The 22,889-nt window shown below is 43.3% G+C and overlaps 1 non-coding gene across 1 annotated transcript; it reads left to right on the forward strand.

The window, feature by feature from the left end:
* The first annotated feature begins 467 nt into the window (after positions 1–467).
* Positions 468–540, forward strand: trnat-ugu (transfer RNA threonine (anticodon UGU)). Its single transcript has one exon. It is a non-coding gene; the product is annotated as a tRNA-Thr (tRNA).
* Positions 541–22,889: the final 22,349 nt, after the last annotated feature.

Here is a 22,889-nt window from a genome sequence, read left to right on the forward strand (position 1 = left end):
GGCAATGCGCGCGTGGCCCGCCGGGAACCGCTTCCGCTGCCCTGTGCGCGGCTGCGCCACCATTTTCATGCGGGGCGAGCGGCTGTCCACCATGCCAGTATGGGACAAGCGGCTGTGCGACCATGTTAGTTCGGGGCGCGCGGCCGTCCGCCATGTTGATGCGGGGCGATCGGCGGCCGCGAGGCGTTGGGTTGCTGCCCATAGTGAGCAGGGCCGCCATCTCAGTTCGGGGCAGACGTCCGGACTAGCCCTGCCAACAGCAACGGGCAACGTTTGAGCGGTCGGGTATAAAAGTTGGTGCCATGAGCGGCCCACGAGTCCCGTGGTTGGATAGTTTCGCACAACTCTGCCCGATTTGATCGGTGTATTTGGCCTACGACCTCCGGAGATGCTGCCCCCTGCAGTTTAAATGGAAAACTGGGCGCAACAGTTCCTTGAGGCTCTGATTCCAGCTTAGTCATGGTACTGGCTCCATAGCTCAGGGGTTAGAGCACTGGTCTTGTAAACCAGGGGTCGCGAGTTCAAATCTCGCTGGGGCCTACTCTTACAAATCTGTTTTATTTCTGTGACTGAGGGGAAATGAGGCTGGAACAGAGGCTGGAGGTTTCCAAAGGGTTATAGAAGGCAGATGAAGAGAATGTGGGAAACCAGAAGAGGTAGAGGGTGGAGAGATCCTGAGAGAGATGAGTGCTCGACTGGTCACTTTGGCCAAACTGACCACTCAGAGGCACACAGGATCCATGGCCTGCTTCATGGTTCCACTTTACTTCCATGAGAGACCAGGAACAGGAGGATGTAGGAAGTGGATAGAGGATGGGGTGCACTGCATACAAGAAACAGCTGTCCAGCCTCATCCCATTTTCCAGCACTTGGCATGCAGCCTTGTGCGTTCTGGGCGTTACTTGCTGGAACCTCAAGGCAGCTAGTAAGAAGATGTGACAATAGGTTGCCCTTGTGGTCAATGTCCGTCCTCGAGAACCTGCATACAGTGTGGAAAGATATTTCATACAACTGTACAAATTAGGACCCTGAACAGACCACTCAGCCCGTCAAACCTGCCCCACCATTCAATAAGATCATGCCTGATTTTGAACTGGTCAAGCTCAGTTTCTCAAAGATCATATCATTTTATCTTCTGCATTTTTGCTTGTGCGTCAGAGGATGCATCAAATGTAAATTTTAAATTTTTAATTTAAAACCAGGTCCAATGGAAACAACCTAGGTGGTTTTAATTTGTATCATGAGTCATTTAGATCTTTGCAATTCACCCTATCCACGCCCATCATGATTTTATAAACATCTGTACAGTCACACCTCAACTTCCTTGTGAAAGAAGGGCCAGCCTATTCAGCCTCCCTTTAGAAGAAAAATGGAAAATAGCATTCGGGGAAAAAAAGAAATAGCCACAAACAAAATTTGTCAGCCCAACAGCACCCACTGAGGCTGGGCACAGAAGAAACCTTCAAACCTGTTGTTGCTATGTTTGAATGTGGGATAATTTTAAAAGAAGGAAATGTCAATCATCATCGAGCAAAGTTACTTCTGTGAAAATTGTATTTTCCTTTAAGAAAGAACAAACAAACAGAATTTGATAATGCTTAGAACCCACATAGTAATGTTTCATTTCTGTTTTAAAGATGTTACAAAAGCACATTTTTAAACTGGACAGTAAAGCTTCTTCAGAGCCCCCATTACAAAGCTGGTTAGAGTAAATGTGAAGTGGGAGGCAGGAAGCTAAAATGTGTGGCTCCTTTAAAAGATTTGTGCCTTGTCTGTACTTAGAAATTTTTTAAAAATAAACATTTCTATGTCTGAGAGCAGCAGCTGAAGTTGCCTGCATAGCGAACCTCAAAAGGTGAAACAAGCATAGCAAAAAGACCTTACAAGTGGCAGGTAAAACAGTAGTTTTGTTTTGATGTTGTGACAAGTTTGAATTCAGCCAATTAATTTCAATGAAGCACCTAGATAAAGAAAGCCAACAGAATTTAAATATGATGGTGTTACCATCACCCTGAAACCAATCATATTATAAGAATTTGATTATGTCATGTGGGGTATATAAGATGAGGGCATTTGGAAAATTGGGGAGAACTAACTGCCATTTACGAGAGTTAGCACCATTCAGCTCTCAGAGAAAGCACATGTACTTAATCAAAGGTACCACAGCGTTTTAGCTCAAAGTCCTCATTTGAAAAAATTATAGAGATAAAACATCCCTGATAGCAGACTTAACAGAAGAGAGGTGTTAGTGAAGAGATAGGAGAAGACAGTCTGTGTGGACTTGAAGAGATTAAGTTATAATTTATTGCTTTTTATTAATTGGGTTTATATTAGTTGGGCTTGTTTTTATTTAGATGCCATCCCAGTAGAATTTAAATCAGTTAGGGAGTAGTTAGTAGACAAGGGGGGAATTGTTGGTTTGTAATTTTATTAATTGTTGGGTTAAATAAATAAATTTGTTTCTTGTTCTTTTGTAAAGTGGATATCAGGGATTTTCTTTCTTTAAACCGGTCTTTTAATAGATTATGAGGGGAAAGACCAGCTTCACTTGGTGTTTTGGGGTAATTATTAGAGGGGAATGCCAACTGTTGTCATAACAGATCAGGGCTTGTGTTTTAGTTTAATTATCAGAGGGGTTTGGCCATTCCCTGTTATAACACCCCAAAGTCAAACTGAATGGTTAATAATGGAATGGCCCCATTTAGAACCAAAGAACAATCAGCCCTCCAAGCCTGCACCAACAGATTTTTACCCTTCCATGCTAACCCTGTCCTCACTTACAGGTTCTGTATCCCTCTATACCCTTCCTACTCATGTATTTGAAAGGTAATGAAGGGAAATTGCACAAGATTGAATGGGAGATGTGGTTAAATGGGATATATACAGTGAGAGAAAAGTGCAGTTGGAATTGTTTCATTGACAGCTCTGTCTTGGAGAAACGTGAGCTTTTAACCATGAGGTTGTTTTTTTTAAGAAAATTGGATGATTTGGCCACCACATGAAACATGGGGAGAAAGTAAGGAAGATAGATATGCTTACGCCTTCTTTTCTGACTTGTTGAAAAGATCACCTAAAACTCAAAACTGCATGCCATGATCTGGGGATATGGGTGTACACGTGCAGAGGGGATTGTTACATCTGAAGGGATGGTAGCTCAGTTGTTAGTGCTGCTACCTCAGAGCCCAGAGAACCTGGGTTTGAATCCAGTCTTGGACGACTATTTGTGTGGAATTTGCACTTTCTCCCCGTGTCTGTGTGGGTTTCCTCCGCGTGCTCCGGTTTCCTCCCACAGTCTAAAGATGCGCAGGTTAGGTGGATTGGCCATGCTAAATTGCCCATAGTGTTGAGGGTGGGAAATGCAGGTAGGGGGTGGAATGCTCTTCGAAGGGTCGGTGTGGACTGGATAGGCGGAATAGCCTGCTCCCATACAGTAGAGATTCTATAACCAACTTGAGGAAAGACATGGTGGATATGTACTGAAGAACAGGTCTCAGACATTGACATTGACAAGGACTGGAAAAATAGTCCTTGTGACCCGAAGAACAAGAAACATTATTTTAAATGATAAAGCACTGACACAGTTTAAAAACAAATTCATTCACAGGACATGGGCATATCTTGACTAGACCAGCATTTATTGCCCATCCCTAATTGCCAAGAGGGCAGTTCAGTGTCAACCACATTGCTGAAGGCAGGGAGTCACATGTAGGCCAGACCAGGTAAGAATGGCAGTTTCCTTCCCTAAAGCGCATTAGTGAACCAGATGGGTTTTTCTAACAATCGACAATGGATTCATGATTCTTGATTCCAATTTTTTTATTGAGTTCAAATTCAATGGCAGAATTCACATCTGAGTCCCCAGCCAATTGCCTGGGTCTCTGGCTCACTAGTCTGGCCATAATACCACAAGACTATCACATCCTCTAGACCACAATCCACAGAGAAACTGACATTGAAATAATCAGAAATAAACATCATGTACAGTATTGGTGACCATACTTATGGAAGGATGTCAATGTGCTGGAGGCAATTCAGAGAAGATTTACTAGATTAATGAGAGATAGTGGGAACTGCAGATGCTGGAGTCCGAGATAACAAGGTGTAGAGCTGGATGAACACAGCAGGCCAAACAGCATCAGAGGAGCAGGAAAGCTGATGTTTCGGCCTAGAGCCTTCTTCAGACATGGGGGAGGGGAAGGGGGCTCTGAAATAAATAGAGAGAAGTGGGGGGCTGTAATAGCAGGTAGATAGTGGAGTGGATAGGAGGGAGAGAAGACGGATGGGTCAAGGAGGTGGGGATGAGAAGGGGGATGCAGCTCTTGGGATGAAGTCGGAAGCATGGAGGTTTTGAAGCTTGTGAAGTCCACATTGAGACCATTGGGTTGTAGGGTTCCAAGGCAGAACATGAGGTGCTGCTCCTCCAGTGGCATAGTTGTGACACTGGAGGAGACCCAGGATGGACATGTCGTCCAAGGAGTGGGAGGGGGAGTTGAAGTGGTTCACGACTGAGGTGTTTGTCGTGAACCGAGCCTAGGTGTTCCACAAAGTGGTCTCCAAGCCTCTGCTTGGTTTCCCCGATGTAGAGGAGGCCACATCGGGAACAGCGGGTATAATAGACCACATTAGCAGATGTGCAGGTGAACATCTGTCTGATGTGGACAGTTTTCTTGGGGCCTGGGATGGGGTGAGGGGGGGAGGTGTAGGGGCAGGTGTAGCACTTCTTGCAGTTGCAGGGAAAGGTGCCAAGGGTGGTGGGGTTGGAGGGGAGTGTGGAGCGGACAGGGGAGTCACAGAGAGTGTGGTCCCTCTGGAAGGCAGATAAGATTAATACCTGGAATGAGTGGATTGCCTTATGAGGAAAACTGGACAGGCTGGGTCTGTATCCTTTCGAGCTTGGAATAATCAGACGTGACTTAATTGAAACATACAAGATCCTGAGGGGGGACTGGATTGGGTACACATGGAAATGATGATTCCTCTTGTGGGACAATCTAGGACTAGAAACCTTGTTTTAATACAAAGAGTCACCACTTAAACAGAAATAAGGAAATATCTCACTCAAAGGATTGAGAGTAAGAGAGTCACAGAGATATATAGCATGGAAACAGATCCCTTGGTCCAAAGCGTCCAAGCAGACCAGATATCCTATATAAATCCAGTCCCATTTACCAGCATTTGGCCCATATCCCTCTAAACCCTCCTATTCATGTCTCCATCCAGGTGCCTTTTAAAAGAGCCTCCACCACTTCCTCTGGCAGCTCATTCCATCCATGCACCACCCTCTGTGTGAAAAAGTTGTCCCTCAGGCCCCTTTAAAATCTTTCCCCTCTCTCTTTAAACCCATTCCCTCTAGTCTTTGAATTTGGAATTCCCTTCCTCAAAAGGAAGGATGCAGAATCTTTAAATATTTCTAAGGCAGAGGGAGATAGGTTCTTGATGACCAAGGGGTTGAAAGATTATGGGGGGATATGCAAAAATTTTGTAGAGTTGAGGATAAAAATCAGATCAGCCATGAAGGGGCTGAGTGGCCTACACTGATATGTTCATAAATACCTAATAAGAAACATCCATGAGCTGGGCACATGTGAAGAGAGAGTTGGAGAGCCATCCTAAGTCCATACATAATCTATTGCTGTAATTGTGCACACAATAACCAGCTAAGGAATAAGCCAAAATCCCCAGAGGATTTAATGCAGAACCAGGAAGAAATCCAACAATCAATTGAAGAAAAAAAATGAGAGAAAAAGACAGGAAAACCGAGGGGACCATAAAGCCAGATCCAACAGGTGCCCACTGGGAAAGAAGCAGTTGATGGACTAGTTATCGCCCAACTCCCATAAACAATGAGTCAAGGACGTGAGATATGAAATAATACCAGTTCTACTGGAAAAGCTTACCTGTGCTGTTATGAGATTATAAGTCCAGAGAAACCAGACAGCCTGGATCCAGAATCTCCCCCTTGTTATGTGAATGCTCAGAAACGTGGGGGCAATATTTGGCCCATTTGGAAATTTCCAGCCCTCTGGCAGGCTCAATAAGTGCGAGAATTGAACACATACTGTTGGCATTACTCCGCATCACAACCAGCCATTTTGAGCCCACCATTAAAGTCCCATTAAATCCATGCATAACATCACAATGCAGACGGTAAATTTCTTTCTGCAGTATGAGCACTTCAGAGCATTAACTGGTCACCCAGGCACACCCCTGCCTCCCCACCTTCCCATCGTCATCCATTAATACGAGAAAATCTCTTGCATATGAAGACAAAAAGAAGGGTAATAAAAATCACAAGAATCATTGAGGTCATGACACCCCATTGAATAGTGTCAGCAATTTATCTGGCGCTATACATTTGGGAAACTGGGACGTTTTTATTCATAGGAAAAAATGGTAAAAGTTTGGGAAGAGCTCAAGAATTCCCCAAATGACCCAATTCTCAACAGTGTTCAAAGTCACACTTGGGGACAATGGAAAGGCCGATGTTTTAAGCACCACAGCCCCCCCCGCCCCTATTGTATCACGTGATAAAGGATGTAAATATAACCTGTAACAGCAAGTGTAGTGAGGCACCTCATGCCCTATACCAAAACAAATTGATCTGCAATGCACTGATGACCTCTTTTTAATTGTTTGTTCACGGTGTGTGGCTCTCACTGGCAAAGCCAACGTATATCCGTCCCTGAGAAGGTGGTGCTCCACTTTCTTGAAAAAGGGCCGCTAAGTCAGTCACATGTGGACCGGACCAAGCAGATTTCCTTCCAAGAAGAGTATCATTGAACCAGAAGGATTTCCCTTATCGCAATTGATCATAGTTTCAGGGCCACCAGTATGGAGAGTGGCTGTTAATTTCAAATGCGTTGTTCGAGATAGCTGATATGATGGGATTTGAATTTACATTAGCCTGTGCCTTGCGATTACTAACCCAGTCACAAAGCCACCATCTCCCATTAAATCCATTGTCAATTCTTGGAAAAATTTTCAACATTGTCAGGTAGGTACCAGTGTTGTGACTGGACTGGAACAGCTTGGCCAGGGGAGTGGCGAGTTCCGGAGCATAGGTCTTCAGTACTATTGCCGGGATGTAGTCAGGGCCCATAGCATTTGCAGTGTCCAGTGCTTCTGTTTCTTGTTATCACATGGAGTGAATCCAATTGGCTGAAGACTGGTATCTGTGATGCTGGGGACCACTGGAGGAGGTCGAGATGGATCATCCACTCGGCGATTCTGGCTGAAGATTGCTGCGAATGCCTCAGCGTTCGTTTTGCAGTTAATTATTAATTAATTAATTAATTAATTAATTAACCACCATTCACAACCGGAAGTGGCAGCAGGACTGCAGAGCTTAGATCTGATCCAATTGCTGTGCGATGGCTTGGTGCTTTTGTTTTTCGAATGCAACGTCCACTGTTTAGCATACAGGTAGTAGTGTTGCAGATTCACCGGACTGGCATCACTGGCACAGACTTCTGATAAAAGAAACATTAGAAATAGGAGCAGGAGTAAGACATGGAGACCATGAGGCCGTTCAGTACATTCATGGCTGATCTGACTGCTGACTAAACAGCAATCCTTCTTTCCTTACAGACCCTGACTCCCTTGTTGTTCAGAAGTCTAACTCAGCCTTAAACATATTCAATGACACAGCCTTAGACCATAACATACAGGAACGGAATTAGGCCATTCAGCCCATTGCGTTTTCTCCAGTGGTTGACATGTTTCTCAATCCCATTCTCCTACCTCTTTCCCATAACCTTTGATCCCGTACTGAACAAGAACCTATCTATCTCTGTCTTCAGCCTCAATGACTTGGCCTCCACCACCTTCTGTGAGGCAATGAGTCCCATGGAGTCACCACCCTCTGGCTGAAGAAACTTCTCCTTGTCTCAGTTCTAAAGGCTCATCCCTTCTCTCTGAAGCTGTGCAGTTGGATCCTACATCTTCCCTGCATCCACTTTATCCAGGCCACTCAGTAGCCTATAAATTTCAATGAGCTCCCCCCTCATCTTTCTAAACTGCAAATCTAGAGCCCTCACCTGCTCCTCAAATAACGAGCCCTTTATTCCCAGGATCATTCTTGTGAATCTTGTCTGGAGGCCTTCCAAGGCCAGCACATCCTTCCTTGGATAAAGGGCTTAAAATTGCTCACAAATGTGGCCTGGCAAGACCTTAATAAAGCATCAGTGCAATATGGTACATCCCTGCTCTTGTATTCTAGCCCTCTCAAAATGAAAGCTAACATTGCATTTGCCTTCCTAACTGCCATCTAAAAACTGCATGTTAACCTCAAGAGAATCTGAACTAGAACTCCCAGTTCCTTTGTGCTTCAGATTTCTGAAGCCTTTCCCTATTTAGTAAATTATCAATACCTCTATTCTTCCTATGAAAGTGCATAGTTTCACGCTTTCCCACATTGTATTCCATCTGCCACTTCTTTGCCCACACTCCTAGCCCATCCAGGTCCTTCTGCAGCCTCCCTGCTCCCTCAAACTGTCTTTGTGTCATCTTCAAACTTAGCAACAATGCTCTCGCTTCCTTCATCCAGATGGTTATGTATATTGTGAATTGTGATCCCAATACTGACCCCTCTGAAACTCTACTAGTCACTGGCCGCCATCCTGAAAAAGACCCTTTAACTCCAAACTTTGCCTTCTGGCAGCCAACCAATCCTCTATCCATGCCAGTACCTTACAATGGACTCTTATCTAATTTGGCAGCTTCCTGCACAGCACCTTATCAAAGGCCTTCTGAAAATCCAAATAGATCACATCCACTGGCTCTCCTTTTTCTAACCTGCTCATTACCTCCTCAAAGAATTCCAACAGATGACCTCCCCTTGACAAAGCCGTGCTAACTCAAGCCTATTTTACCTCGCGCTTCCAGGTACTCTGCAATCTCATCCTTAGTAACAGACTCTAAAATCCTACTGACGACCAAGGTCAGTCTAACTGGCTATAGTTTCCAGTCTTCTGTCTCTATCTCTTCCGAAACAGCAATACTACATTATCCATTTTCCAGTCCTCTGGCACCCTCTCTGACTCCTGTGATCCCTGAAAGATCACCACCAATGCCTCTACAATTTCCTCAGCTATCCCCTTCAGAATCTTGGGGTGCACCATATTTGGTCCGGAAGATTTATCTGCCTTCATACCTTTCAGCTTTCCCAGCACCTTCTCCTTAGCAACAGCAGCTACACTCACCTCAGCCCCCAATTCTCTTAAAGTTCTGGTATGCTGCTGGTGTCTTCCATTGTGAAAACTGGTGCAAAGCACCTATTCCAATTCCTCAGCCATTCCTTTGTTCTCCGTTGCTACTTCTCTAGCCTCATTCTCCAGCGCAAACTGGAGGAACAACATCTTATGTTCAGGTGAGGCTCTTTATTGCCTTCTGCACTTAATATTGAGTTTAACACCTTCAAATTGTGAGCTAACTCCCACTTCTTCCCTTTCCTTTAGCTTCTTACTTTATGTTATCATGTTTTCTCACCCCTCACTACTGCCACCACCCTCCCCTTACCCCCCCCCCCCCCCACCCCACCCCACCGACCCCTTCCAGTGGGACTGTCTGTCCTTTCCAGTCTGGCAGTTGGACGCACCATTGTTCTGCCATTCCCACATTCTGATCACTTAATCTGAACTATCAAAATCTTTTCTCCACCAGTACCCACCCCCCAAACTATAGCATAAATGCTGTCTCCTCCACACTTCACCAGCTCTGACGAAGAGTCGTCTAGACTCGAAATGTTAGCTTGCTGACCCTCCATGATGCTGTCTGACCCGCTGTCATCCCCAGCGTTTGTTGTTGTCAATTTTTGTTATAATTGTGCCTTCATTGCACGCCTATTTTATTTCCCGACTTAATTCCTTCCCCACAAATGCCTACTTCTGTACAGAACTCCCATCGGGCTCTTTTACTCTTTGCACTTCTTCAACTCTATCCATTCAGATTCCATGCCTTTCTGGCTCTAAATCGCTCCTTGCTATTGATTTAATTTCATTTCTTACTGACAAGGCCATCTCGCTCCCCCTCTGCCCATCTGCCATTCTTTCAATAGGACACGGTTAGTGGACGGTTAGTGTCCAGCCCTGATACCCTTGCAGCCCAGTCTCTGTGATACCCACAATATCGTGCCTGCCAGTTTCAATCAGTTCATTTACCTGTATACTGCATGTATTTCATTACAACACCCTCAGTCCTGCACTGACTGGCCCCCACTTCTCATCGGTGTCTCCTCACCTGCTGTGCCTGAAGTTAGATTCCTTAACCTTTCCATACATACTGTCCTATTATTCATTCCGGGACTTTAATAACCTCTCCCAAGCTCTTCCCTTGTTTAACTAGTTTAAAGTCTTCACAATCACAATTTGCATCATCCGTTTGTCTATTTTACTCTGAATGATGCATGCATTGAGATAAAAAGCCTTTAAAGTTGTTCTCTGAGTGAATTTCTCTGCACTTTTAAGGTTCCTTGGGACACTATAACATTCACACATTCAGTTTCTTCCTTATATTTTCTGGTAACAATAAGCCCCATCACTAACCTACAACCCACCTTCTCCTTTACCTTTGGTGTTATAATATTCCATGCAACTGAACCCACCCCACCCCCTGTTCACTTAAAGCCCCATCCACATCCCTAGTCATGTGATTTGCCAGGGCTATGGTCCCAACCTGATTCAGGTGGAGCCCATCCCATTGGAACAGCTCCCTCCCTCCCAGGACTGGTGCCAATGTGTCTCCCACACCAATCTTTTAGCCACACAACTACTTTTTGAATCTTGTTGACCCCGTGCCAATTAACTCTTGGCTCAAGTAGTAATCCAGAGACTACCCTTTTTGGTTCTGTTTTATAATTTAGCCCCCAGCTGCTCATACTCCTGCAGCAGAACCTCTTTCCTCTTTCTACCGATATCATTGGTACCTTCTTGGGACCATGACAAGGGGATCTCTCCCCTCCCATTCTACGTTCCTCTGTAGCCCAGGTGAGATATCCTGAGCCTGGGCAACACAGTCTTCGGGACTCTCAATCCAGGCCATGGGGAGCAGTGTCTATTCCCCTGTCTATACTATCCCCAATTCCAACTCCAATTCTTCTTTCTTCCCCACTCTTGAATGGCTCCCTGTGCCATGATGTCATGGTCAGTTTGCTCATCCTCCCTACAGCACCCACTCTCAGCCACACAGGGAACAAGAATCTCAGGCCTGTCAGAGAAACGCAAGGGCTGCAGCTCCCTCAGGACTGTGATAATGCCTCAGGGAATTGCAGCTAAGCGGAAACCTGCACTCATGCGAGTGCCTCCGCTGCACAGAGGGTGGAGAGACAGACGGTTGGGACTGATAGGACTGGAACCAAGAGGCATTTCTGCAGTAGATATCAAGACATAGGTGGGAAGAGGGATGAGGTCCTGAAGGCAAAATTTAGGGAGTTAGGAGCCAGACTGAAAGCTAGGACCTCAAAGGTAGTAATCTCTGGTTTACTACGTATGCCACATGCTAGTGAGACTAGGGATTGGCAGATTAGGCAGATTACTATGTGGCTGGGGGGGTGGGGTAGTGTAGGAGGGAGGGCTTCAGACTCTTAACAACTGGGACCATTTCTTGAGGAAGTTGGGATCTATTCAAGAGGGACGGCCTTCACCCAAACAGTGATGGACCAATGTTCTTGCAGGTGGTTTTTCTAGCTGTTGGATGGACTTTAAACTAGTTTGGCAGGGGGATGGGAACCTAAAGGGAGGCCCTGAGTTAGCTGAGTGGATGATGGCTTAGGGAGGAGGTGGAGGCGTTAGGATTGAAAAAGAAGGTATAAAAGCAGGCATAAGGGCACTATACCTGAATGCTCACAGCGTTTGAAATAAGATAATTGAGTTGACAGCACAAATCATTGCGAATGGGTCTGATTTGGTGGCCATTACTGAGACATGGTTGCAGTGTGGTCACAACTGGGAATTAAATATCCATGAATATCAAACTCTTTGGAAGGACAGGCAGGAAGAAAAGGGAGGTGGTACAGCTCTGATATTTAAGGATAACATCAGGGCAGTAGTGAGAGATGATACAGGTTCTGTGGGGAGAAAGGATGAATCAATCTGGGTGGAAGTTAGAAATAGTAAGGGGGCAAAAGTCATGGATAGGCATGGTCTACAGACCAGCCGATAACAACATCGTGGTGGGGTGGGAAATAAACAAAGAAATAACTGATGCATGTAGAAATTGTAAAGCAATTATCGGGGGGACTTTAATCTACATGTTGATTGGTTAAACCAAGTTGGTCAAGGCAATCTTGAGGAGAAGTTAATAGAATGTATCTGCGATAGTTTCCGTAAACAGTACGTAATGGAACCCACCAGGAGCAAGCTATCCCAGATCTGGTCCTGTGCGAGCAGACAGGAATAATTGATGATCTCATAGTTAGGGATCCTCTCGGACGGAGCGATCACAGTATGGTTGAATTTAAAATACCGTTGGAAGGTGAGAAAGTAAAATCCAATACCAGGGTCTTGTGCTTAATGAAAGGAGGTTACAATGGGATGACGGAGGACTTGGCTGTGGTAGACTGGGAGCAAAGACCATACAGTGGGGCAACTGAGGAACGGTGGGGAACTTGCAAAGTGATTTTTCCACACTGCCCAGTGTTACAAAATGGAGGTTGTCTTCCCTCCCCCACCCACGCCAAGAACCAAAAATCAAAACACCCATGAGGAGCGCCTTGCCCCATAATCTGTTAGATAGGAATGTGAAAAGGGGTGTAAACTGCCTTTTAGCAACTTCCAGTGGACAAATCAAATAAATCCCTGACACTCACTTTGCAATCAACAAGTAACAATTTATTTACCTAACAGTGAACAAATTAACTAAACGATTAACAAACCGAAAAAGTCCCTTCTAACTACAATTCCCGAACAAATATTTATATATAAATCAATCTCTCAAAATTACAGCCAGGTTACATGTCTATTGGAGGGGTCCATGCCTTCACAATCAACATTTCCGTCAGGAGTGCCTCCTCCGTCGATTCTTTTGTCGGGAATACTAATTAGTTGTGCTGCAGGTACCTTTAATTTGGATGGTGTTTTCTCCAAAGCTTAGAGAAGGTTGTGTGAACCAGCGATTCTCTCTTGAGAACTGTTAACTTCATTATATTACTCGACCCATAGTTTATTAATCTAGAGTTACACACTTCATACTAATTCTCTATATATCTACATCATTAAAATTATTGTTTCTATCTTACGTAAACATTTTTCTTTTAAATGTGCAATAAAGTATCCACAATAATATTTCGCAACCCACAACATGTACAATCTGTAAATTAAATGCTTGCAACATGACACTCTAACAAAATAATCCGGTGCTCCTGTCCTTAAATCTTTCCAGAAATATCAAGGGATTGTGATAAGTATGTATAATCATCTCTGATACAGTTTGCAATGTAAATATTAAAATGCTGTAAGGCCATTCGCAAACTCAGTAACTCTTTTACAATGGTTGAATTTTTTGGTGAATATTGAGTTTGTTTTGAACAACGACCGATCCATTCCACAGTCACCCTCCCGTAACAACACAGCTCCAATACTTACATTGCTGGCATCGATGGTGACTTTGAAGGGTTAAAAATTTTGGCATGGCTCAAACTGGTACGGTGGTCATAGCTTTTAAATCCTCAAATGCCTCCTGGCATTGTTGTGTCCACCTAAATTTCATGTTCTGTTTTAACAAATCCGTCAATGGTGCCACCATGGCACCGAAGTTTGGTACAAATTTTCTGTAGTATTCGCTCAGTCCGAAAAATCGTAGCACATCCTTTACTGAGTCATCCATACAGACAACACAATTAGTCAATCCGACCGCAACTCTGTTCATAAGTCTTTGAAAAGTGGCTGGTGCGTTCTTCATTCCAAATGGCATTACTTTAAAATGTTACAGACGATGAAGGGTTACAAATGCAGAAACATCTTTCACTCTCTCTGACAGAGGTACTTGCCAGTAACCACGAAATAAATCCAACTTCGTGATGTAAATGATTTCTCCTACTTTTTTGACATAGTCATCGAACCTTGGAAAAGCTCAGCAGGCCTGGCAGTATCTGTGAAGAAAAAAATCAGAATTAACATTTCGGGTCCAGTGACCCTGCCTCAGAACCGTTCCGGGGAAGGGTTTCTGGACCCAAACCATTGACTCTGATTTTTTTCTTCACAGATGCTGCCATCTTTTCTTCACAGAGCTTTTCCAGCAAATTCTGTTTTGTTTCCTGATTTACAACATCTGCAGTTCTTCCAGTTTTTATTCAGACATGAAATTGGGTATGAATCAAATTTGGTCACAGCATTGACCAAATTTAAGCAGATTCGTGGAGTACCATCAGGTTTCGGAAGCAACACAGTTGACAATTTCCACTCGCTTTGACTCATCTAGAACAAAGAACATAGAACAATACAGGCCCTTTGGCCCACGATGTTGTGCCGAACTTTTACCCTAATCCTAAGGTCTATCAAACCTCCACCCCTACCTTATACTATCATCCATATGCCTATCTAACAACCTCTTAAATGCCCCTAATGAGGCCAACTCCACTATCCTCTCCAGCAATGCATTCCACGCCCACTCTCTGAGTAAAGAACCTCCCTCTGGCATCTCCCCTGTATCTACCTCCACTCGCTTTAAAACTATGGCCCCTCATAACAGCTACCTCCACCCTAGGAAAAAGTCTCTGGCTGTCTACTGTATCTTTCCTTCTGATCATTATGTACACCTCCATCAAGTCACCTCTTATCCTTTGTCATTCTAAAGAGAAAAGCTCTAGCTCTTTCAACCTTTCCTTGTAAGACCTTCCCTCCGTTCCGGGCAACATCCTGGTAAATCTCCTCTGCACATTTTCCAACACTTCCACATCTTTCCTGTAATGAGGCCACCAGAGCTGGACACAATACTCCAGATGTGGCTGAACCAGGCTTTTGTATAGCTGGAGCATAACTTCATGGCTCTTGCACTCTAATCCCTCTATTAATGAAAGCTAACACACTACACACCTTCTTAACAACTCTATCTGGCTGGGTGGCAGCTTTCAGGGAACTGTGGACATGAACCCCAAGATCCCTCTGCTCCTCCACACTGCCAAGAATCTTTCTATTAACCCTGTATTCTGCTTTCAAGCTTGTCCTTCCAAAATGAATCACCTCACACTTTTCAGGGTTAAACTCCATCTGCCACTTCTCAGCCCAGCTCTGCATCCTGTCAATGTCCCTTTGTAACACAGAACGGCCCTCCGCACTGTCCACAACTCGACCCACCTTCATATCATCCGCGAACTTGCTAATCCACCCTTCCACTCCTTCATCCAGATCATTTATAAAAATCACAAATAGAAGAGGACCCAGAACAGATCCTTGTGGTACACCATTCGTAACTGAGCACCATGTTGAATATTTTCCATCCACTATGACACTTTGTCTCCTAAGGGTCAGCCAATTCTGAATCCAATCATCTGCCACGTTTCCCCCATCCCATGCCTCCCTACTTTTTGCATGAGCCTACCATGGGGAACTTTATCAAACACCTTACTTAAATCCATGTATACCACATCCACTGCTCTACCTTCATCCATGTGTTTGGTCACCTCTTCAAAGAATTCAATAAGGTTTGTGAGGCATGATCAATCTCTCACAAATCAATGCTGACTATCACGAATCAAACTGTGCCTTTCCAAGTGATCATAAATCCTATCTCCCAGAGCCCTTTCCAATAATTTGCCCACTATTGAACTAAGACAAATTGGCCTGTAATTTCCGGGGTTATCCCTATTCCCTTTTTGAACAAGGGAATGACGTTTGCCACTCTCCAATCTTCTGGCACTATACACATGGACAGTGAGGATGAAAAGATCATCGCCAAAGGCCCTGCGATCTCTTCCTCGCTTCCCATAGAATCCTTGGATAAATCCCATCAGGCCTGGGGAATTCATTTATCTTCAAGTTCCTCAAAATTCCTAGCACATCTTCCTTACTAACATGGACCTCCTCTAGCCGACCAGCCTGTTTCACACTGTCCTCCTCTACAACTAGATCCCTCTCAGTTGTGAATACAGAAGAAAAGTACTCATTAAGGACCTCTCCCATCTCTTTAGGCTCCGTGCACAAATTCCCTTTACAATCCTTGATCGGCCCTACCCTTTCTCTGGTCATTCTCTTATTCCTCACGTACGTGTAAAAAGCCTTGGAGTTTGACTTGATCCTATCTGCCAAGGTTTTCTCATGCCCCCTTATAGCTCTCCTAAGCTCTTTTTTTAGCTCCTTCCTGGATAACTTGTATCCCTCTAGAGCCTTTTCCGATCCTTGTTTCCTAAACCTTACATAAGCATCCTTCTTCCTCTTAACCAGTCATTCGACCTCTCTTGAGAACCAAGGCTCCCTCACTCAACAGCATCTTCTCTGCCTGACAGGGACAAACACATCGAGCACATGCAGTATGCATTCCTTGAACAGTCTTCACATTTCAATCATGCTCTTCCCTGACAGCATCTGTTCCCATTTTTTGTTACCCAGTTCTTGCCTAACTGAATTATAATTACCCTTCCCCCAATTATGAACCTTCCCCTGCTGTATGTACCTATCCTTATCCATGACTGTTGTAAAAATAACAGAGTTATGATCGCTCCCGCCAAAATGCTCTCCTACCAACAGGTCTAACACTTGGCCTGGCTCATTGCTAAGCACCAAATCCACCTCTCCTTGTGTTGGTCTAGCTACATACTGTGTTAGGAATCCTTCCTGAATGCACTGTACAAAATCCGCTCCATCTAAACTATTACAAATAAAAAAATTCCAATAAATATTTGGAAAGTTGAAGTCAGCCCCATGACTATAACCCTGTGACATCTGCACCTTTCCAGTATCTGCCTCCCAATCCACTCCTCCACTTCTCTGAAGCTATAATGGGGTAAAAATACTCCCAACAAAATGACTGCTCCTTTCTGGCTCCTGGCCTCAACCCAAACTGACTCCACAGACATACCATTCTCAAACTGCTCTTCAGTAGCTGCTTAACTAGCTCTGACTAGCAATGCTACTCCCCCGCCTCTTATTCCACCCACCCTATTTCTTTTAAAGCATCTAAATCCCAGAACTTCCAACAATCATTCCTGTCCCTGAGTTATCCAAGTTTCTATGATGTCTTCATGGAGCATTGCTTCTATATCCTTCTGAACCTGCACTGCAGTGAGAGGATTAAGCCTGTAGGAGTGTTGTTTTATTGGAACAACATTCTCTATGTCAACCTCATGTACAATGGCGTTAGTCCACCCCATTCCATTTCTACATAGGTCCTCATAGCACTGTAACAAGTCTTTCAATTCAGTTCTCTGTTCTTGGGTCAGGTAGCTGCCTGCCCTATCCTATTCATTAAGAACTTCCTCATTATTCAATTTATTCTGAGGCAAATCAACATGAAAATCATCTGGATTTGATTCCTGACTGAGTAGCAGTAACTAATACCAGTTTTCCAGTCCCCCTTTTGCTGTCATAGTAAGGTTTCAGCATGTTGACATGACATACCCGATAATTTTATTTCCAATCTAGCATCTTTACCAGATAATTCATCTGACTCAACAGCTTCTCAATCTAATAGGGACCATCAAACCTTACATTAAAGGGATCTCCTACACTGGTAACAGCACCAATACTTTATCCCCATGGGCAAACATTTAATTTTAGATTTCTTATATGCTTCTTGCATCACTAGATGCTGTGCCACCTTCAGATGTTGTCCAGCTAATTCACCTACTCTGTTTAATCTTTCTCTCATCTCAGGTACATAATCCAACTCTGAGATCACTGACTTTGGACCCGTCAATCTTCCTTAATTAATTTTAAAGGCCTTCTTACTTTGTGTCCGAATATCAATTCAAATGGAGTAAAGTGGGTCAATTCAATTGAAGCATCTCTAATAGTAAATAATATAAATGGGATACCTTTATCCCAATCATTTGGGTAATTCTGGCAGTAAGCCCTCAGCATGGTCTTTAGGAGCTGATACCACCTGTCCAATGCTCCCCAGAATCAGGAAGGTTCTCACTTGATTTGAAGTATTTGATGCTTAAACTATGATCTACTTATATAATTTCGCACTAAAATTAGACCCTAGGTCTGACTGAATCTCCCCAGGTAGTCTATAACGGGTAAAGAAAGCAAGCAGCTCTCCACAACCTTTCTTGCCTTGACTTTCCATAGTAGAGTTGGCTCCAGAAATCTGGTCGGCACATCCGCTTTGGTTAGCAAACACTGGTTCTCAGTTTTGGTTTTAGGGACAGGACCTACACAATCAATTGTAACCCACGTAAAAAGTTCTTCAGATATGGGAATTGGCATCAAAGGCACTGCTTTTATCACTGCATGTGGCTTTCCAACCATATGACATGCGCGGCAGGCACGGCAAAATTCAACCCCATCTTTATGTAACCCAGGTCAATAAAAATGCTTCTGTACCTTAGCCCAAGTCTTCCTCACTCCAAGATGACCTCCTACAGGTAATTTGTATGCTACCCACAATACACACAAAGTACCCACAAAGCTCTCTGATGAAGGGTCTAGGTCTGAAACATCAGCTTTTGTGTTCCTGAGATGCTGCTTGGCCTGCTGTGTTCATCTAGCTTCACACTTTGTTATCTTAGATTTTCCAGCATCTGCAATTCCCATTATCTTTGCCCACAATACATCCTATCTGTATTCTACCAGCAATACAATCTGGTTAACTTCCACCCACGTCTCCTTTGCACTAACCTGCGGAAGGTCTGCATTTCCACCTTAAGATTTTATCCTTAATGTAGTAGCATTCTGGAATACATTGATTCCTTTTCTGAGTAGGCTTTATGGTATGAATCCTTTATCGTATCATCTTTTTGTTGTGATTCCATTCATCTTTCAGAACTGAACACCTCTGCCTGATCCTCTTCCTGCTTAGGTTCTTCCTTTACCATTTCAAACAGAATATCAGCTAACTGGACCTCAACTCCATCTTTGATGATAGAGTGGTCCCTCCGGAAAGCAGATAAAGGGACACTTCCAACTGTGATCCGGCTATATCTTTTTCAAGAGCAAGGCTGTGTTCCTGGTATAGCCAATTTTCCCATCATTCCCCTTATCACTTCCCTAGTTTTGACTGGACTTTCTAGCCTTGTTTAGGCAGGGGAACATTACTCCTCGCTCCATTTATTCCACAGATTACCACTCTCTCAGGCAATATTTCAGGAGGAGTGCAAATATTTTCATCTCTTGCTATCGGAGACTGACCAGCTCCCTTATCTCTCAATACTTTAACTTCTTTACCTCCTCTCCCATTCTACCTGAGTAAACCTTACCAATATCAGTGAGGTCTTTGAAAAGATTGGGCGCTATCTTACTTTGCAGCTTGTGATGAGTCTGTGCACTCTCCTGCAGCTCCTCAACTTCTCTTGGGATTTCCTTCACTACCTTAAATAATCCCACAGGTTTAGCCTCTTTCACCACATTCTTTTTCCCAGCACCTTTCTTAAACCACCAGCTCTCTGACTGTGTCTCCCACCTTATTGCAGTGAAAACACTCAAGGTCTTTCACTTCTTGATGGAGCCTCTTGGGTTTCTTTTGTCACGTGGTAAACTGTTCCCTGTGTGATCTACTTTTTGTTTTTCGCTGAAGGATCTCCCTTTTTCCAAATTTCTATCCCTCACAGAATGTAATTGCTCTTGGAAGCTAGATATCCACTTATGCACTAATGCATATTCTTCCACCATCTCTGCAGCTCTTCTCACTGTTTGAACTTTCTGTTCCTCAACATGAGTTCTTCTCATTTTTGGAAGTGAGTTTTTCATCTCTTCCATCAGAATAACATCTCTAAGATCCTCATATGTCTTTTCTATTTTCAATGCTCTCAGCCAATTGATCAATGTTATTCTGTTTCATTCTTTCAAACTTGACATGATTCTGACCTGGTACCTTCCTTATATTTATGAACCGTTGTCCATATGCTTCTGGTACCGATTTGTAGGCACTCAAAATAGCCTGTTAAACTTCTTCATGTTCTCCTGACACTTCATCTGTCAGCACTGAAAACACCTTACTTGCCTTACTGGCCAATTTGGTCTGAATTAACATTATCCAACCAGTCTCTGGCCAATTCATCTGTTCAGCCAATTTCTCAAAGGAAATGAAAAAGGCTTCTACATCCTTTTTATTGAATTTTGGTAATGTTTTGACATATTTGTATATATTCCTACTAGGTCTTTGCCTACAGTGCTCATCATCACCCTCCTCCTCACTAAGCCTATCTTCTTCTCCCTTCAGTTCTGTCATTTTAAATCACCATCCTATCTAATTTGTAACTTCCGAGGTGCAAACTCTCTCTCTTTCTCTTTTTGTATTTCCTCTGCCTGTAACATCATTCAGACTGTTCCCTTTCCTGTTCAAGCTGCTTCATCTGCAGTTGAGTTCTAGCCATTTCCTGAGATGCCGACGGCATTTTCAACAAATTTAAATGCCGAGCAACTGCTGAAATTGCTTCCTCTTTTCTCACAGAGAAAGGCAACCTCAACTCCAGCCTATCTGCCAGTTCCAGCAGCTTCTCCTTGCTCACCTTTTGTAAAACCCCAAAGTCACTTCTTCTACTTCCAGAAAACTCTTTGTGACTTAAAGAGCACCAACGAGAAGAAACCAAAATTAAACAGATTTTCCACTTCTGACCTAAATTTTATTTAAAGGTCTAGGACACGAATCTCTGAGTCTGTTTAAATCTGCTGGGACCCTTCATACCCTAATTCTATTCAAACCTGTCCAGATTCCTCCAGGTCTGTCCAATTCTGTCCAAATCCCTGACGCAATCTGTCCCAACCTGTCCAGATCCTGGATCCGAGCTGGCCAGATCCTGGACCCAAGCCCCCGATCTGTTATAAAATGGAGATTGACCCCCTGCCCCGAGAACAAAAATCGAAACACCCAAAGAGGAGCACCTCACCCTGTAATCTGTAAAAGGAGTGTGACATGTGGTGCAACCTGTTTTTCAGCAACTTCTAGTGGTTAAATCAAATAAATCCCTGACACTCATTTTGCAATCAACAAGTAACAATTTCATTATCTAACTCTAACAGTGAACAAATTAACTAAACGCTTAACAAACCAAACAATTCCCTTATAATTACTTACTATTCCCAAATAAATCAAGAGTCTAATGGTATACTGTTCCAATAAATATAAGTTTCAGTTGTATATAAAGGAACATAGAATTTAGTCTCTCGAGATTATAGCCAGGTTATGGATCTTCAGAATTCTCTATGCCTTCTCTGTTGGAAGTTCTGTCAAGGACACCTTCTCCATCGATTCTTCTGTCAGGAATATAACTAGCTGTGCCATAGGTATCTTTGATTTGAATGGTGCTTACTCTAAAACTTAGAGAAGACTGTGAGAGCCAGTGATTCTCTCACGAGAGTTGAGAGCTGTTAACTTCAGCAGATGGCAGCTCACTCTCCTGTTTTTGTCCAACTGTCCTCTTTGCTTATACCCTTCTCTTACATACATCAATTTCTTACAATAGGATTGGTCCTATGATGTCAAAGCCATCAGATTTAAATTTAATTTTTTTTGGCATCTAAGTGCCCGATTCAAATAGATTGGCTAAATTCAAAACTTGTCTTAATAACAAAACTGCTGCTTGGCCTGCTGACTGTATGGCTTTTTGATACAAATGTTTTAATTCAGATGCTCTCTGTGCACCTGAAAACCCACATGCTGCTGCTCACAGGCATCCTTTTTGAATCTCTAAGGATAGAAGAAACACATCATATTTTAAAGGGGCTGTGCACTGCTTTCCCCCAGCAATTACAAACACCAATATTTCACAAACACCAACTTGAATGTCCTGCCTCCCAATCCACAAGTACTCAATCCAACTTCGCAACATCAACAAAAGTATACACCAGTGAAAAGGAAGGACTGTAGGAACAGGGATAATCAGCCATAGACAACTCAGGAAATAAATGAGGGCATCAAATTGAAAGCTAATGCAGACAAAGTGGGAATGTTTAGAGGGAAACTGGGTGATTGGGAAATCTTTGAAGGTGAACAGAAAGCAATGGAAAAAGCTAGAAAGAAAAGTAAGATAGATTATCAGTAAAGTAGCTCAAAATATAATAGACTGCAAACGTTTTTACAAATATATATAATTAAAAAGAGTGACTAAGGTAAATATTGCTCCCCTAGAGGAATGAGGAGGAAGATTTAATAATGGGAAATGAAGAAATAATTGAGGCATTGAACGGGTATTTTGTATCAGTCTTCACAGTGGAAGACACAAGTAACATGCCAGTAACTGAAGACAAGGAGGCTATGGCAGGTGAGGATCTAGAAATGATCATTAACACTAAAGATGTAGTGTTGGGCAAGCTAATGTGACTAAATATAGACAGGTCTGCTTGTCCTGATGGACTGCATCCCAGAGTACTAAAAGAAATCTGCGGAAAATAGCAAACGTGCTCGTGATCATTTACCAAAATTGGCTGGACTCTGGGACAATTCCGACCAATTGGAGAACTGCCAATGTGGCACCACTGTTTTAAAAAGGGGGTAGAAAAAAGATGGGTAGCTATAGGCCCATTAGATTAACTTCTACAGTGGGGAAAATGTTTGAATTTATCATCAAGGAAGAAATTTAGAGAGATATCTGGATAGAAATTATCCCAGCGGGCAAACACAGTATGGGTTAATGAACGTCAGGTCATGTTTAATTAATTTATTGGAATTAATTGAGGATATTATAAATGCAGTGAACAACAGGGAACTGGTGGATGTGGTGTATCTAGATTTCCAGAAAACATTCGACAAGCTGCTGCACAAAAGGATGCTGCATAAGATAAAAGTACGTGGTGTTACGG

Source organism: Stegostoma tigrinum, chromosome 19 (genome assembly GCF_030684315.1).
Source record: "Stegostoma tigrinum isolate sSteTig4 chromosome 19, sSteTig4.hap1, whole genome shotgun sequence".
NCBI classification, from domain to species: Eukaryota; Metazoa; Chordata; class Chondrichthyes; order Orectolobiformes; family Stegostomatidae; genus Stegostoma; species Stegostoma tigrinum.